This window comes from Phaethon aethereus, assembly GCF_964289735.1.
Source record: "Phaethon aethereus genome assembly, chromosome: 4".
NCBI classification, from domain to species: domain Eukaryota; kingdom Metazoa; phylum Chordata; class Aves; order Phaethontiformes; family Phaethontidae; genus Phaethon; species Phaethon aethereus.
In genome coordinates, this window is record NC_138578.1 from 83,174,347 (window position 1) to 83,189,159 (window position 14,813).

Sequence of the window (14,813 nt, forward strand, 5' to 3'; positions counted from 1 at the left end):
ACAGGGGTCAAAACATATGGGCCCTAAGCAAAAGTTTGTGTGCAAAGAGAAATATTTACCAAAGTGATCTGCAGAACAAAGCAGGAATACACTACCTGCTGTGCCAAGGATGCTCAGGAGGAAAAAGGATGAATCCTCTGTCCTTCACCAGAGGTATTTGGAAGCCTAGCCCAGGAAGAAAATCCAGTGGAGGCAAATCTAGTTGGCCAGCCCCAGGGAGGGAAGACAGAGTGATGGGCATCAAAGAGAGGTGAAGGCAGGCCAAACCTCTCTCTAGATGAGGAAAAATGAGGACGTCACCCAAAGGAGGTAGATCAGAGGCAGGAGGGTTTCACTGGAGGTGTTAAAGCTCAGGGAGTGAGGAGGATAAACTCAGGGCCAAAAGGATGGCTGGCACCTTGTCTTCTGTCACAGGAGGACGTTTCTGAGTCAGCCGGTACGGGATGCTCTGCAGTGGGATGATTACTGGATGGGTTCTCAGACGACACACCTTCCCTATGCACATACACCTGTAGGATCCTCATTTGATGCCCTTCAGGGGGACAGCATGGAGCAGGAGTAGCTGTTGTCAACGCAAGTCCACAGCAGACTTGCCACCAGGATTTTGATGCTGCTTTTTCCAAAAAACTTCCTTCAAAAACCATTTCCACCTGCAGAGTCAGGTGAGAGGTTGTTCTCACTCACTTCATCTATACCATATAATCCAAGATGTGGACCACCTTCTGTAGATGGAGTGACTTTAACCTCGCTACGCTGTCACTTCAGCCTGGAGAAGACGCAGGTGCGGGCAGAGAGGAGAGAGATCTATTTGGGCAAGGTGGATGGAGATCACCTGTCATGGGTCTTCTGCCTCATCCCATACCAGAGTGAGGGCCAGGAAATTAAATGAGAAAGAAGCAGATCCAAAACTGATGGGGAAAAGTGGATCTTTAGTGTGTTGCTGCCTTGACAAGGATTTTTGTGACTGTTAAAAACTAACATGGTTCTAAAAATAATAAAATGGACGATTTCACAGGAGAGCGCTCCAGCAAGGGTGAGTTAAGTACAGAGACCTCACCTGTGGCTCAGAAACTCCAGGAGCTGCAAGGTTGGAGGTTAGGGGAGTATTTTGAAAAGGTTTTGCCCCATGCTATCTCCATTCTTACCCTCTTCCTTATATATCCATTACTGGCCACTGTCAGAACCAAATTAATCTTTTCCTGATCTGGAAAAGCTGCTGTGATGTTCCTCCTTGTCTGCTGTGTTTGGGCACCAGCTTGCATTATCTGCTTCACCTCTTTAATCAGGTGTTCTCACTGCTGGTTTTAAGAAGAAAAGGGCAGGAGGAAGGTCTTGGTTCTGTCTTATCTGCTGTTTGTGAGAGCGTAAGAGCTGTGAATTGGAAATTTGGCTGGGTTTTGCGGTTTAGGAGGTGTTCCCCTTGCTCCTCCGTATTGCTTGCAGACATGTTATTGTGGGACTCTCTGGGTGCTGAACTTCTGGGATAATGTCACACAAACCTATTAACTTGGGCTGGTAGGAGAGTAGAGAGGTACTTGCTACCATCTAGGAGCAAATAAAAAACAAACAAAAAAAACCCCTAGAAGTAACTGTGGCTGCTGTTAAACCTTTCTAGGAAGATCTTCAATATTCCGAGGACTCCAGAGTGCCTCAGCACCTGTAGGGTGTTTCAACTCATTGCCAAGCAGGTTTGACTTTCCAGGACCTTGGGAACCCTTGTTTGTTTTGCAAACTCTGTTCCTTTGGTGAGATCCTGGGAAGCCTGAGCTCCCAGCCAGGTCAGTCGGGGGACCATGCTACGTTGCAGATTTACACCATCAGTAAAGACAGCAAATCACACTCCTCGCCTTGCTGGAGTGCAGCCAACCTTTGGGAAGGATACAGCAGGATTAATCTGCCATGGTTTGTAAACAAAATGAAAAGGGAATCTGAGTGATGTAATGACCTAAATCCCCCTGTATTCTTCATATGTCCCTTCATGGGATACATTGAAAAGAAAACATCAAAGATGGGTAGACATTATACAGTGAAATGAGGGAAGAGATTATGGCTGATACCCAGTTATATGTTTTGCCATAATGTAGGTCAGATCCCTTGGGAAAAAATAAATATTTCACCTTTGCTTTCGGTTAAGATGAACCACTGAAGAGGGTGGCAAAAGTGCATTGAGAAATGAGAGCTACAGGGAAGCTCTATCCCAAGAAGCACCACGTCAGAAGGACTGGTTACTCTCCATCACAAGATCTCCAAGGACCAGCATGTACAACTTCGGATCTGGAGGCAAGGACGTGAAAGAAAACTATCGAATCAAGGTGCAGGCTCTGGACTGGGGACCAGCAAAAACAGGGCTTACATCAGGAAGAGAGAGGTAATCCAAGAGATGTCAGAGATTCATGCCTCTGCTCAAAACTTCACTGGCTTTATGGCAATATGGAGGGAAGGGGGCATTAAAGACATAGGGAATGGCTAAGAGATCATAGCATGCAAACCTGGTATTTTCTTGGATAAAATAAATTTTTGTAGGAAAAAAGGGCATGTGAAAAATCTTCTTTCTTTGGATTTTAAATGAGAAACTAATGCAGTGCCATGGGGAAACCTTGTTATTCCAGTGGGAGAAGACAGATTTTTGTGAGGAAATCGTGTCAAAAGTAAGGACGTGGCTAACAGGGAAATGATATTGGATGGTGCTGGATGAGGGATTCCATCTATTAGTGGAATTTCTCCTATGTCTGTCTTGCAATTGATTTTTTTAAGGTTTGCAATAACAATTTTGGCCCCCGAGGTGGAAATGAAGTGCTAACGAAGTCTGGTGGTGGAACAAAGCTGAGAAACTTCTGTGAAATGTAGGAGGAGCTGAATATCAGAGAGAAGACCTCAAGAATGAGCAGAAACAGGATGAAATAGTACCAAATGTAAAGTCATGAACATGAAAGTAAGGGTTTCCTTAAACAGGGTACTTGTTCAGCCATTTCTTTGTTGGAAATCATTCCCAGCTTGACCCATGGAAACATAAACTGGTAATGGACATAAACATATAGGCTGAGGGGCAACATTTCTGGGTGTCTGACTAAAAACTGGCATTTACCCCAGGTGAAAACGCTGGAGGTACCACGCGACGGTGCAGAAGATAACTTTAACTAGAATCTCAAAACCAGTATCTCAAAAATAAAACAATCTGCTGCTGGGGGCTTCATATTCATCATACCATCACCTCCCCTGCAAAGTGTGGGGGGAGGAAGGACTATTTTGGGAAAAATCCCTGGATTAGACTGACCCAACCAAGTGCTGTCCCTGCCAGGATGTGACAGAGTGTCTGGTCCAGCTTCCGACTCCTGAGATGGAGCCATTTCTCCTAAATCCACTTAAGATGTGCAAACAGCCCTGTCAAGAGCAGCTCGCCAAGCTGTGTGCTGAACTGTGGCTTTCTCTGGGCTGCAGTAGCCTTGGTAACTCTCAGGGAAAAAAATAACCTAATTTTCTCTTTCATCCATAAGCCGAACCCTTTAATTTGCTTTGAAGTGAATTAAACATAAGCCTCCATTTTTCTAATTCCTTTGTCCTAATTTAAAAGTACTGACATTTATCAAAGGAGTTTTCTAGATTTCCCATTTTCAGCTCGTTGTTTTAGTATTTTTTAAATAAACCAGAGATTGACATTTTTATTGCTGAAATGCTTTCCTTCCCTCCTTTTCTTAATAACAAGGTGATATTTTGTTCATTTCTAAACTTTTTATAATAGCAAGAAGAGCAGCCTGTGTCCTGCTGCATAATCAAGGTGACCATATTTTATAACTGAGCTATACGATGGTTGACTTGTGTAATGCAAGAGGATCTTCGAAGGCAACCAACCTCATTCAGATGTCCTGAATGCCACCTTAGTCCCTTTAATGTTCAACATGCCGAATGACCCACGGTTCATTCCATGAAGTTGTCAGACGTAACAGATACTAGAGAACCACCATGATGCTATGAAAGCAGCTATATACCAGTGCCAATTTTGTTTGCATTTCCAGAAAAAGCAGCTGCCTGAATAACTTTCAACCTGCAATGTGGATTTGGTGCCCTTGATCCAGCTGCTCACCTTTTCTGAGAAAGGAATTTCTCTTGTTCAATGTTTGCACAAAATCGCGCACATTGAGGCCGTCCTCTTGCAGATGGCATGAGCATAAACATAGCATGAAATATAACATGGGGCAAAGAATCATCTTCCCTGTGGCTGGAGTCCCTCTTGCATTTGCTTTATTTTTCTTTCACTGTATCATAGGGCTGGTGGAATGGCCTCAAAGCTGATGGACAGCCCTTGGGGACCAAAGTCCTCTGTTTATCCACTGGCATGGAGGGTTGACACACAGCTTTGCTAACACATCTCAGAGCTTTCTCAGAAGGACAAGAGGGCAAAGTTCACCCATCTTTAGATGACAGCTCTTCTCCAAATAGTGTTATTCTTCATTCCAGCATCAGGCTGTTTTTCAGTGGTTCATCACAAACCTCTATTTTCCCTCAGAATTTTGGGTTGTATTTTCATTTGCTTTTTGACACTGATAGCCATTCCACCGTGCATTAAGTTATCTAAGAGCATCTGATCTTCCATCAGTGTCAATCTTGGGTCTTGGTCTTTGGGGAGAAATGATGGGAAGTTCTTAGTGCTAGGCCTAATTCAACATCTCTCATGATTTGGTCCAGTCATGGTCATATCGCGAAGCTCACACTTCAATGACATTCCCATCTGCTTAGAGAGCTCCTTGTCTGTGCTGAGGACTAAAGAGATCACCATTCCAATAAAGGCCAATTGTATAAATCCAATAATGGATTTATACTTTCAACACATGGGGCAGGTAGGGAGGTACTAAGCTCAGGAAGAAGACGAGATGTCAGCAGAAGATGGGTTATATGTGGGGAAGAATGAAATTGAAAGCAGGTTTAAGCTAAGATTTTTTTATCCTTCTGCTGGGATTTGGGAGCATCTGCCATGAAAGCTTGTCCTCAGGACACAATGTTCTGGCTGGCCCAGTGTGGGCCATAACCTTATCTGCTTACAGACACCGCAATTTCCCCATGGTTTGCAGTCTTGCACACGGTGCTTCCTACTTTGGATGGAATGATAAATGGAGTTAGATCAGTATGTGTAGGGACGAATTACTGTCAGAGAGTGGGTTAAGACTGGGAGTAAAGACAGCTGCCCAGAGCCAGGATCTTATACCATAAAGCAAAGTGGAGAAATAAGTTTGAGAGCAAAAATAGAATCACAGAATAATTTAGGTTGGAAAAGACCTTTCAGATCATCGAGACCAGCTGTTAACCCAGCACTGCCAAATTCACCACTAAGCACCACGTCTACACACCTTTCAAAGACCTCCAGGGATGGTGACTCCACCACCTCCCTGGGCAGCCTGTTCCAATGCTTGACAACTGTTTCAGAGAATAGATTTTTTCTAATATCTAGTCTAAACCTCCCCTGGTGAAACTTGAGGCTACTTTGTCTCATCCTATTGCTTGTTACTTGGGAGAAGGGACTGACACCCCACCGGCTACAACCCCCTTTCAGGTAATTGTAGAGAGTGATAAGGTCTCCCCTCAGCCTTCTTTCCTCCAGGCTAAACAATCCCAGTTCCCTCAGCTGCTCCTTATCAGACTTGTGCTCCAGACCCCTCACCAGCTCCATTGCCCTTCTCTGGACACGCTCCAGCACCTCAACGTCCTTCTTGTAGTGAGGGGCCCAACACTGAACACAGGATTTGAGGTGCGGCCTCACCAGTGCCCAGTGCAGGGGCACGATCCCTGCCCTGCTCCTGCTGGCCACACTAGTGCTGATACAGGCCAGGACGCTGTTGGCCACCTTGGCCACCTGGGCACACTGCTGGCTCATGTTCAGCCGGCTGTCAACCAGCACCCCCAGGTCCCTTTCCGCCGGGCAGCTCTCCAGCCACTCCTCCCCAAGCCTGTAGCGTTGCATGGGGTTGTTGTGACCCAAGTGCAGGACCCAGCACTTGGCCTTGTTGAACCTCATCCAGTTGACCTCTGCCCATCGATCCAGCCTGTCCAGATACCTCTGCAGAGCTCTCCTACCCTCCAGCAGATCAACACTCCCACCCAACTTGGTGTCATCTGTGAACTTACTGAGGGAGCACTCGATCCCCTCACCCAGATCATCAATAAAGATATTGAACAAGACTGGCCCCAGAACTGAGCCCTGGGGAACGCCACTTGTGACCAGCCACCAGCCAGATTTAACTCCATTCATCACAACTCTTTGGGCCCAGTCATCCAGCCAGTTCTTTACCCAGCAAAGAGTGTCCCTGTCTAAGCCATGAGCAGCCAGTTTCTCCAGGAGAATGCTGCAGGAAACGGTGTCAAAGGCTTTGCTAAAGTCTAGGTAAACAACATCCACAGCCTTTCCCTTGTCCATTAAGTGGGTCACCTTGTCATAGAAGGAGATCAGCATTGAGAATCCCATAATTTCCTCATTTCCACTGGCAGTAGCTTGGGTTCAGCCCTTCAGTGCACAGGAATGGAAAAAGGTCTGAGCACAGGACCTTTGACCACTCTAGCTCCATTGCTACTGAATCCATCTAAGTTGCCTATTGCCGGGAGTTGAACTCTAAAAAGAAAGAAACATGTATGTTGTTTTTCAGTGGACTTGTGTCCCTCATTCCCTGATGGACATTTTCTGTGTAAATGTCTTGCAAAAAAAAAACCCTTTTCTTTATGGAGTTGTAAAATACCCTTTTAAAAGTAAAGTAAGGTTTCAGTCTCTTCTGGTAGCAATTAGGAATACAGGGTATTGGTGCCTTTGAAAATTGAGCCTCTTATTTAACTGTCTACATACAGATTTAATTTTCCTGCTTTTGGCACCTAAGCTTGAAAATTTTCTTCTTACAGATGAAAACAGAACATTACAGAAATTGAGTCTGTGCCACTTTTTTTCTGCTTTGTGAGAGATAAAAAAAATGAAGAGGATCATTTGTCAGTATTTGCACCTCTTGTATTCTAACCACTTTGAATGAAAATCCCTCACATATATCAGCTCTTGGCCATTCTGGATATACGAAAAAGGCCTTTTTTTCCTCAGTCAGAATTAGCCAACCCGTGGCAATTGGGCAAGTGTTAGTTGAGCTGTTTCCCTCTGGGGTCTCAGCTGGGTTGTGCTAAGAAGGTAATTTTTAGGTGGGAGAGAGAGGAGCCAAAAAGGCACTCTGTAAATTTATGAGGAAAACATAAAATCTTAGCAGAATCCCGTCACAACACAGGATGCTGTGCAAAATAGTCTTTGGGAGGTTTGTGCTTCTGTAAGACCTGCTTTCCAGCCTACTTCAGGTCTGGGGAGGTCACCTATTCAGCACAGCTCCATCACCCTTCATGGTGCCTTGCTGGCAGCTGAGGCACTCTTCATCGCACTGTGGGACACACCGGCTCACGCAGCTCCAGCCGCAGCAGTCGCGCAGTACAACGCAGCAACCAGTTCAAGCCCAAGTCCTGCAAGCCACCCAGCGACACCTCACCAGAGGCGTGCAGCAGATACGGAGCAATAGATATGGTTTCTCCATCCCATACCTTGTAAAGGTCTTTCTGGCTCTACCTTTCGCTCATGCCTCAGGAGAAACCATGGGAGATGATTCAGAAGAAAGGATGGGAGATGTAGTCCTGGCTGTACCCCAGCCTTTGGACCCAGGGCAAGAAAATTTGTCTCTGAAGCCCCCCCTTCCCCTACCCTTTTCTCAACTCAGATCAGCAGTTCTTTGGGGTAGGCTCTACCTATTTTTTCAGTGACATGCCTAACAAGGCTTTGATCTCAGTGGTAGTCTCTAGGCACTCCTGGAACTCGATTAAGAAAGCAATTGCAAAGTGGAAGCACGGAGTGATGCACATCTGCACCCCCCCAGCCTCTTGCCTCTACTCCATCTCTTGTGTGGGGTGCCTTTCCCAGGGTGCTGCATGGGGCACGGGGGTCCAGCTTTAAGGAGCAGAGGAGTGGTCCCTCAGGGACTATCATTGCAACCGTGGCTGCAGGGTCTCCGCATGCTGGATTGTCTTTCCAGTCAAGCTGTTTGCTTGAGGGGTGAGTGAAGCTGAGGGAGCAGTGGGGGACGGGGATCTGCACGTCACAGAAATCAGAGGAGGATGACTCCGTCAGCTTTGATGATAATGGGGAAAGCAGAGCGGCCAGGGCTGCCTCTGGTAAATGCATTCCTGAGGAGTCATGGGCTGCCATGTCAGTATGTTGTATTTGGTTTTGCTCCCAAAGGCTGATTTAATGAAGAAAAATTCAGCAGGGAAAAAGGAAATGCATACACAGAGGGAAATGCCTCTGCTGCTGGAGGTGCTGCGAGCGCGGCGGGGAGGGAGGATGGCGTGGTTCTCAGAAGTGTTTCCACATTTCTAGTTAATTGGACAGGTCCAGGCAGGTGGACTTGCCAAAATCATTGATGAGCTGAGTTATGGGGACCTCTGAGGTTCCTCCCACGCCACCACCCCTCCAGCCAGGTGACCCTTGAACCTCAGATCCCTTTTTACTCTTTTTTTATAGAAAGATTCAACCTTAGGTTGGCTCTTGGCACCCTGCAAAAATGCTGGCCTTGCTCTCTGCGACCACCCAGGGGAGCGAGCAAAACCAGCTCACACACGTCAGAGACACTCGGCCAGGGACAGTGAGAAGCAATAACATGTTGGTGCTTTCTGTGATTTTCTCATCTTTCTTTTTCCCTTTTTTTTTCTCCTGGAGGAGGGGAGTAGAGACAGGAGCAAAGGCAAAGTGAGAGACAGAGCAAAAGTGCAAGAGAAAAAGAAAAAGAAAGGCATTTCCAAAACTTCCCTTTCCAATTTTTCCCTACAGTTCTACCCACCCTCCCTCACCCTCCAGTCCCACTGGCTGGTACATCTTCCCAGCCGTGATTTCATGCCTTGAGGAGCATCCTTCCACGCAGCAGCTCTGCCCTGTGTGTGCTGCCTGACAAAATCTGCCCACTTGTCCCCGGAGCCAGACCTCCGGCTTCCCATACCCCGTGAATTCACTGTAATTGCCATAATCTGCTGCCTATTAAATCTGATAGCTCTGTTATCACTGTTAATAACCACTAATTAGTGAGGCTGTCACAGGGAGTGGTTCTGTAAGGGAAGGTACTTGTCCTTAACTTCACATGAAGGCTATATATTAAATCAGAGGAAGGCACACGACTTCAAGGGCATCAGCACTCGGTAACTTTTAATCCCTAGCAGTGAAATGGAAATGCTCCGCCGGCTTCTCCCCAAGGAGCTGGCTTTGCACATTTGCCAAAATGAAAAATTTATTGGGAAGGAGTTACCAAAACTCTTAAATAACAGCCAAAAAAAAAAAAAAAAAAGCAAACTGCAAAAATGCCAGCAGGGCAGGAAAACAGGAGCCGGGATGGAGAACGCAGCAGGGTGCAGACAGCTCCAGGGAGATGGGCGGCAGGTGGGGGAGGATGTGGCTAGAAGGGAGAATAAAAGGGAAAAGGAGAATCTTTTCTTGACGTCGTTGAAAGTACCAGGCCTCCTCCACAACTCAAAAAATTTATGGAAAGCCAACAACGGTTGCCACTGAGGAGTGAAGGATGTTTTCAGTTTTGATGATGAGACGTGAACACTTTTCCCACGGTCATTTTTTCCTGGTGAAAACCTGCTCACTAAAAAGAAAAAAATAACCCACATTTCTCATTCCTAATTCTGTGATTTCCTCCTTGACCCCAAGCCTAAACAGCTAATTTGTCAGGAGAGGAGAGGTGTTGGAGAGCAGATGATTGCTCACCCCAAACCCTGACATGACAGACTTGGCAATGGGGTTGCCTGAGACTTCACTCAGGTTTCTGGTTTTGTGAAACACGTTCCCGAAGCTGCTGCAGCAGGAAAAGGGATTGAGAAGATGGAGACGTTCAGAGGAAAAAGTAGCAAACAAATACACCCCTGAACCCTTCCTGTCACATGAAAGAACATATTTAGGGCCTGCTTCACATCACAGCTAGATGAGAAGTGAGCATCCCCTCCCACAGGCCATTGTTGAACTAGAAGGAAGGCCACCAAAATAAAATCCCTTCCATGCTACAGTCCATGCAGAATCAGGCCCCTTTGTTCCTGAGCAGAAACAACCATCCATCATCCATCATAGGTGCTTATTGAGTGAAACTCCTACTTATGAATAACAACAAAGACCTTAATCACTTTGGCAGCGGGTGCCTTCGCTTTCCAATATTTGATAAAAAAATCCAAATCTTTATGGTCTCTCTTTAATTAGAGCAGCAGCAATTTTTTGAGATGATGGATGGTCCCGTGATGACTTTGCTAAGGTGGCCTCATGCTGCTGCCAGGTTCAGGAGGTGAAGATGGTTTAGTTTATTTTACTGCTGCTGCCACTTCTGGGGTTTTGGCATCTGGTTTCATGTGTAAAACAAAAAAGGGCTGGTCCTAAAAGCTTCCTTAATGGGTGATTGGGACCTTGTAAAGGGAAATAGTTGTGTAAAAGATGCCACGAGGGACAAGTGTTTGGTTCTGTCCTTTAATCTTCCTCCTTTTCCCTTTCCTCTTACCACTGCTGCTGGCAAGCCACCTGCAGCCAACGCTCTCCCTCCCAAGCTGGAGGGGCAACAATATCACACCCAGGAGGACACGCTGTCTAACACTCAAAGCACTGGCCTAAGCATTCCGATACACAGGTTCATCCCTTTGCTTTGCCACCCAGTGCCTAACGTCCTTGGAAGCGTCACTTCTGCTACCGCAGCCTGCCTCAGTTTCCCCAATTGTCAAAAATCAGTAGTGTTTAGGACAGGTGCTGGGGCTTAAGAATTATTTGAGGGTAAGAAGCCATTAGATGAAAACATGTTTTTGTGGGAAGACAACACATACCCTGTACAGCTCTTCTGTTGTTTTTCAACCCTTGCGCTTCCTCGGATGCATGAAGAGACTTTCCCTTCAGATGTCATTGCTGTCAGCACGTACAGATTTTTGCGAAAGAGGCGGATGTTGGCAGCCTCTGCAGACAATGAGCAGCAAGGTGCCTCATTGCCAGGACTCTTCCTTCCTCACATACCTCGGTCTTGCCCTGACTCGTCTCAGGGGTATGCCTGGTGGTGTGTCTTCCCTGGTAAACATGGAAGACAAGGCTGGAACTTGAAAAATGTGTTGGGCTGATTGCTGGAGACAGTGACTGAGATTTCCCTTAGAGTCAGAGGGGAGAGAAAGGTGTTTTTAGGGTGCCACTCTTCTTGTCCCAAGGTACCTGTCTTCATCCGCTCACAAGCTATACCTTCTTAGCTCCACCAACTCTGAAGAGCATGGTTGTGAACAGGTTACCCGCGCGCCAAGTGTCTGAAGGCTGATGAGATGAATCTCATCCTCAGGGTCTGTAACGGCAGCTAATCTCTGTAACAAATGATTGCCACTTCTAGAGGACTGTGAGTCCACATAACAAGACAGCAGCAACACCCATGTGTGATGTTCAGGGCTCTTTGTCCCTGCCCTGCCAGGCAAGTCCCCCGGCAAAAGTTGCTTCTGAGGTGTGACACTTGTTCTGGTCTCAGCCTCAAAACACCAGGTCACTGCACAAGCGATCAAAGCTGTTGCAGCTCTTGTCCACGCAGGACTAGGAAAAAAATAGCGGCTTCAGCAGGGACAGGAATTTGCAAAGCCACAGCTCCACTGGTGCTGTCTCACAGCATGCATTTGGATACAGCCAATCCCCCTTCCGAAAAGACGGCAGACCAGATTGCTGCCTCAGTTGCCACAGTGTAAATGGAGACCGGCTTGGATGGTGACGGCGTTCGCTGCCCCGAGCGCACGGGCAGATGTTCTGCCTGCGGAGTTAGCAGCCGCAGCCGGCGAGCCGTGCCCCACGCGGCAGCGGGCACGGAGAGATTTCCGTAGGAAAAGAAACTTCTCCATCCTCATACAGCTAGATATATGCTTTCGGTCGCAGACTACAAAGTGAGCGATTTTAGGCGCCGGGTTTTGATATCATAATGTGCCCTATTTTCCATCTTTCAGGCATGAATAATGGAGTGTTGCGTCTGCGGAGGCACCAGCCTTTCAGGATGCTGGTGAAGGAAGCGCAAATCTCCAGAGCCCTCCTGCCACCGCTCTCCTTTCATCTCATCCCGGGGACAGGCGATTGCTAGAAATGCGCTCAGTGGCCAGCAAAGATCCGGCCGTACTGCTGCCGGAGAAGCTGGGCACGGAGCGCGGGGCAGGGGCAGGGGAGGGGTCGTGCAGCCTCGCCCCGCGGCCGGCCATGCGTCTGCGGGACCGTAGCTGGGGTCACACCCTGAGGGAACGCCATGTGTAAATCCGCGAACGGGACGGGCTGGCGGAGCAGGCAGCTGCGGCGGGGGGGGGTTCGCTCCCTGGAAAGCATCAGGTGGGTTGCACAGGGACCAGGTCACGGTGCTGCATTTGGATGTGTCCAGGGCTCTTCTGGAGCCCAGTATAAGCCAAGCAAATCTTGGGGCAAATATTTTGGGGGTTTTTTTGTGCAAGGGGACAGTCCACTGCACTCATCTGGTCCAGGTACTGGGCACTGGCCATTGTTTGGTGACACTTTTCGTCTCTTGTGCCTGACCATGAAGAAACACGCCACAGGATCTAAGTGGACCTTTATTCTTGGGTTAGAAAAGAGCTGGAGTGGGTGACCTGGAATGACCACTTCCTTAGGTATTCTTACTTAAAGCTGAAAAGGTGGTTATATGCTTATCTGGGATGGTCAGGAAAAGATGTGGGAGCATCACCAATCTGTCAGAAAAGTGCTGAATCCAAGAAGATGATATTTCCTTTGGACTTCTTCACCAACGCCCCTGCGCAAGCTCTTGGGTTTTTCCCTGGTGATAATCTCTCCCATGTACTGTGCAAGAACAAATACACCCTTCCATCTCCAGTCCTTGAGATGGGCAGCTGGATGAGCCATAAAACCCTGGAGGACATTAGCCCCAAATGGGTCCTTTCCGGGGACAGTTGTAACCTGTGAGGCCTGAATCGTCATGCCTACATGCAAATGCGTCACACAGAGCTCCAGGCAATGGAGGTTTGAAGCTTGATTGTCCTCCTGTTTGCACCATTGCCTGTGGCCACATTTCTCCAGCCTTGGAGTGAGGAGCATTGCAACTGCATCTCAGCGCTTGGGAGAGATTCATCTACTTTTTGACAAAGTCTTAGGATGGTACAAACCAACAGGGAGCCAACCTCCATTCTCATTTGAATTTGGGAGAACCTGAAGCCTTGCTAGGGTCAGGTCTCTGCCTGGCCTCAATCTGGCCTCCGGTCACTGCGGAATTTGGCTGTCCTAGTGGCTGTGGCAGGGAGATGCTAAAGCAAACCAACAGGACCACCACAGAGCAGACAACCTTCTTGTGTACGCTACTCTTGCCATGCATCTTGTCCTCCCTTTTGACAACCAGTGGTGAAATATAAAATTTAAAAATAGCACTCTGCTGCACAAGTTGGATTTGTCCTGGTTGGATGTTCTGATGCCCCTGGTGCTCTTCTGAAGGCATTGCTGGATGGGAGAGAGGTGTTTGCAACAAAATTCAGATCCAGGCTTTGAATCGAGTTACATTCCAAAGTGCTCAGATCTTGTCTTGGATTAGAAGGAATTTGGATCTGCCCTTGGCAGCTGTCTCTACAATTTGGAGAATTCAGAGCCAGAAACTGGCACTGATTTCAAAGCCTTTTTTCATGATTCTTCAGGGCCTTGTTGTTAGTATCACCCATTTATTCATTATCTCAAATTATGTAAGTACAGCCCAGAGACAGGTTTGAACTGAAAATTTAGAGACCCCCTTCCAAGTTTTCTAAGATATTCCAAGGCTTTGACCTTACCAGCATTTAAGGTGAATGTGGCTGGCAAAGGTTTTGCTCCTTCCTGAAAACAGAGATAAAATCAAAACAGAAAACTTCTGTTCTTTCAAGGATAAAAAAATCAACCTTTCACTGAACCCAGTGTTCATGAGGTTCTGGCAAGAAGCTTCCCTGAGTTCAGTCTTCGATGAGAAATGTGAGCATTTGCAAAGGAAGCAGACACTTTCCACACACAAAAAATAAATAAAATAAAATTGTTTCATTCCCCTCAAATCACTCTTAAAAATGGTGTAATTGTGAACATTTTAACAGCTACCCCCTGGATGCAATGCCACTTTTTAACGTATTGAATCACCTTCTAGGAGAAATCCTGCCAAACTCTGCTTTTCTTAAATCCTTACTGTCCAGACTTCTTCAGCCCGAATCAAGTGATTAATGGACGTCATATCTACTTCCATGCACACTTAGGTAGCTCACAGCATCACACACCATGATCGTTCCCTTCGGCACTTCGTACTTTCTGCAAAGCCAGTGCCCAGATAATTGTTCTTCTGCTGGCTTCCCATCTGACGGCTGGGACAGATTCTGCCCTGTAACCCCCTCCTGGAGGAGGACTCGCTGTATTAGTACTTCAGAGAGTGCTTTCGTTTAATACGTGGGAATCTTTCCTTTCATTACCCAGTAAGTTTTTTGCGCTAGGTTGTTTGGGTTTTTTTAAGCATCATAGCATCGTAGATCTTACCCTGCACTCTCCAATTAGTGTTTCCAACAACCACTCCAATAGTGAGGGAAAGCATTATTTTTAACACCTATATTCTCCCACATCTTCTCTCACAGCTTTTAAAATTAGGTGTTATTATGACTTTTCTCCAGGGAAGCATTTGAGGATATTCTTTGCTTCCAATCACAATTATAATATATCCCCTTGTAGTTCATCTCCCCCCTGGGCTGGAGGATAGGAGCGCAGAAGCACAGCTTCTTACCCCAGAATTTCATCAGCCATGATAATTTTCTACCTA